Source organism: Propithecus coquereli, unplaced genomic scaffold (assembly GCF_000956105.1).
Source record: "Propithecus coquereli isolate 6110/MARCELLA unplaced genomic scaffold, Pcoq_1.0 Scaffold202, whole genome shotgun sequence".
NCBI lineage: Eukaryota > Metazoa > Chordata > Mammalia > Primates > Indriidae > Propithecus > Propithecus coquereli.
The window spans coordinates 3009694-3014122 of record NW_012145190.1 but is presented as its reverse complement, the minus strand read 5'-3'; positions in this window follow the sequence as shown (position 1 = coordinate 3014122).

Genomic DNA, 4429 nt, shown 5'->3' with positions numbered 1-4429 from the left:
CCTGCCCCAACTCTCACTAACTTTCTTCTCTTTGCCCAGTTTTATTTTTCTTCAAAGTAGTCACCGCAACTTAGCATTGAGATTTTATTGCATCCACCCACCCTATAAGAATGAGCAGCAGTTTTGTAAGATTTTCCCCAATCTATTCCCCAACTTCCAACTAGTTACTTAAAAAGTAAGTGTTCAATATGTATTTTTATTTATTTTTTTAACAGAACGAGGGGGTAAAAGTTGAATTCCATTACATGAATATATCATATAGTGGTGAAGTCTGGGCTTTTGTACCCATCACTCGAATAGCGTACACTGTGCTCCATGGGTAATTTTCCGTCCCTCACCCCCTCCCCACTTTTGAGTCTCCAATGTCCATTGTACCATTCTGTGTGTCCTTGAGTAGCAAATAGTTTAGCTCCCAATTATAAGTAAGAACACGCACAACTTATTTTTCTGTTCCTGAGTCACTTCACTTAGGATAATGGCCTCCAGTTCCATCCACTTTGCTGCAAAATACATTATTTCCTTCTTTTTTATGGTTGGTTTATATCCATGGGGTGTGTGTGTGTGTGTGTGTGTATACATATATACACACATATACATATATATACAGTCATACATACATACCATATTTTCTTTATGCACTCATTGGTCGATGGGCACATAGGTTGATTCCATATCTTTGAATTTGTGAATTGTGTTGGGATAAACATAGGAGTGCAGGTATCTTTTGGATATGATGATTTATTTTCCTTTGTATGGATACTTTTAGGATGTGAAGTTCATAAACATTGGGGGCGGGAGGGATATTTCCCACACAGTGATTAGGATATACAGAAGTAAAAGTTTATATATTGTTCATGTTATTCTGATAACAGAAGCGGTGGTGAAGTTGTTGCAGGTGTTCTTTTTGGCTTATCTGAGTCCTCGAAATCTGGTTTTTGGCAGGAACTGAGGCAGAGAGTTGGAGCGGGGAGCTCCACTTGGGGCTCTTCAAGGCTGAAAAACAACCCTTAGAGAAAATGAGTTAGCCCACAGGTGTTGAATTAAAGAAAACAAAGGAGATAGTTGTGTTGTGAGTTGATTTTTCTCTGTTAGATAGGTTATTAGTAAGACCACTTTTTATTCCCCCCTCCCTTAGGTTAAAATCGTAATTTCTATTTAATGAACTTAGAAGCTGGGGAATATGAATGAAGGTCTCATTTCCTTTTGTATTTGTTTCCTGCTGGGTAGGGGTGAAGCATGTTTTCTATCTGGGAGAGTTCATTTGAGTGTCAAAGGCAGAGGGATTGAAAACGGACAGTCTTAAAAGTGAGAGTAGAGGCTGGGCAGGAATAACGTTAGACGGAAAACACAAGGGCTCTATTTGCCTTTTTTTTCCTTCAGTTTAAATGAGTTTTAATGTTCACACTGCTGTCAGAACTGGCTGCTTTAGGTCACCTTGAGTTAAGGAGTCTTATCTTAACACCAGTAACTTAGCAACTGTAATTTTAGCAGGCAAAAGAGAAAATAGAGAGAGAGAGTTTAATAAACTCTGCATTTTAACTCCATAGTGGCAAATTGACTCTTTGAGTTCTGAACTTTTGTCCATTATTTTAAACATGTGTACAGGAACAGAAATTTAAGAGGCTTCAAACATAAGTCTGGAAACACTACATCAGAGAAGTTTTTAAGAATCTTAAGTCAACCAATACTGTAATTGACCTGTTTTAGGTCCAGATGGCATAAAAGTCCAAATGGCAGAGACAGAGGATTTCCAGTGTTTGCACAGTTAGAATCAGTTAAAATGTTAAGTCTTTTTTAAGAGCCTGAGAAAGGAATCCTGTGGTGTCCAAGGAGTTAGTGGTCTAACTTAACTGTAAGACCTTTTCCTATTAAAGTGCAGGGCGATGGGAAAGTATTAAAGGGAATGAGAAAAGAGTTGATCTCCCAGCAAACAAAGAAGTCGTGGAATATACAGAGGTTTGTATTTTACCTTTCATTCTGACAATGCAGATGGGGGTGGGAAATAAAGGTCCCCAAAATTCGGGAAGAGTAGAGTGAGTGGCTCTGGTGTTAAGTAAAATCAATTTGCTTACCTGTGACAGAGAGAGTTACCCTAGGCTCGGCCATTTCGATGTTGCAAAGTGGAGATGGGTCTGAAGCTGGGATGCATCGGTCAGACTGAAGCCGTCCCAGAAAATCCATGGGCATGGAGGAGTTGGCTCAGGGGGGTCCACAGGGTCCAGGAGACAAGTGCGATTTCCCATTTTAGGAAGAGGGCATTCGCTCTTCCAGTGCCCTTCCTTTTTACAGTTAGGGCAAATGTCAGTGGAGCCTGATTCTTGTAGCACTCCTTACTCTAACGTCCTGATTGATTGTAGTTAAAACAGGGTGTAGTTCCCAGAGGAGGGTGCGGTCTTGATATCTTCTTATCTAAGCCATTAGGGTATCTTTGTCTCTGAAAAAATTTTCCCACAGCGGTAGCAACCATTTGAAAAGTTTTCTTCTGTTCTAAGACCCTTTGTTGGTGTCTCTTTCATTCCTCCTCCCTCCTTTTCTCATCTTGGTTATTAAAGACCTGAAGGCCAGGTCTAAAAGCTCTGCCTGTGGAATCTGAGTCCCCTTTTCAAATTTTTGAAGTTTATGCCAAATATTGGAGGCCGACTGGGCTATCCAGTGTATTGTTAAGGTGGTGGTTCCCTCACTGGTGTCAGGATCTAAAGAGTAACGAGGTGAAAAGCTTTAGATAGTTGCAAAAGAAAAAAGGGCTGGATTTTTATGTTAGCTCTGAGTAATTTCCAATGCCTTGTGACCCCACAGCCTCCCGGACAGGGAGCTGGTGTGCAGGTGGGGAGAGTTTGGAATAGTTGGCCTGAGTGAATGTAGCCAGGCGAGAGTGGTGGAGACAGAGAAGTGGAAGAAGGAAGGGAAACGGGGGGAGCCAAAAGAGAGACCTTATCTGGAAAGTGAAGATAGTGAGAGATGTAGGAGTAAAAGGTAACGTGTGACAGGCAGAGTGAAGGTCAGGATTTCTAGCAAGTTTAAAGAAAGCCTGAGTGTAAAATATTTCAGACTTCTAGCTGAGTCAGTGGATATTAAAGTCAAGTTATAAGATGGTTAAGAGATCCATTCTTGGGCTAAATTTTATTTAATGCAATGTTGTCTATGATGGCAACTAGGAGAAATAAAAGGGGAAGGACTTTAGGGGATGGTCATACATTGAGACACTAACACTGAGACTCTGAGTGGAGCATCCCCCACCAGACGACCTTTGAGATGTTTATCAGACACTGGGCATCTAGAGTTCTGAGTCAGACCTGAAACACAATTTAGGGTGCTAGCCAGAAGGCAGGCATCCCTGAGTCCTGGTCTAGATTGAAATCTAGAGAGGAGCTTTCCCAAAGCCAGGCACCCCTGGGACTGGGTGAAGTCTGGGAAGAGGTGGCTATGAAGAGTCCTTCCCAGGTACTTTTCCAAGAGTGGCAGGACAGTGCTGGGGTTTTAACCACAGAGCTGTCAACGCTTTTTCAAGAGTATGACCATTTGCAAAGCCCTAGAGACTTACCAAATTCTGAATGAGAACAGCAAGAATGAAATCCTGGGAGCTATACAGCACAGAAAAGAGCAGTCTAGAAACAGAGGCAGAAAAGTGAGCTCTTTGTAGAGAGGTAGAGAAGTGACTCAGTTTCCCCATGACTTGACTTCCCTGTACAGGACCCCAAATGTTAGGGTGTGAAGTTTGTATGTACTCGGGGTTTGGGGGGAGAAAGATTTCTCACACAGAGATTAAGACATACAGAAGTAAAAGTTTGTTTATTTCTCCGAGAAAGAAAGAAAGAGATAGAGAGTGAAAGAGAGAGAGAGAGTGTGGCGATGGTACTGAAGAAAAGGTAGAGGGTAGTGCTGGGCAGCTGAGGGAAAGTTGCTTGGTGCCTTTAAAAGGTAAAAATGGCTTTTGTCTTCTTTTTTTTTCTGCCTTAGCAGACTGGTAACAGAAGCAGTGGCAAAGTTGTTGCAGGTGCTCTTTTTGGCTTATCTGAGTCCTTGGAATCCGGTTTTGGGCAGGAACTGAGGTAGAGTTGGAGCGGGGAGATCACACCCCTACTGTCCGCTTAAGGCTCTTCAAGGCTGAAAAACAACATAGGTGTTTAATTAAATTTAAAAGGGGGGAATTGTTGTCTTGTAAGTTTATTTTTCTCACTTTGTTTGATAGTTTATTTTTCTCTGTTAGATAGGTTATTAGTGAGACCACCTGTTAATTATCTTTAACCATTCATCCATTGATAGACACAAAAGTTGTTTCCATATCTTAGCTATTTTGAATAGTGGTGCAATAAACATGAAGATGCAACATCTCTTTAAGATGATGATTTAATTTCCTTTGAATGTATATCCAGAAGTGGGGTTGCTGGATCATATGGGAGTTTTATTTTTAATTTTTTTAGAAATCTCC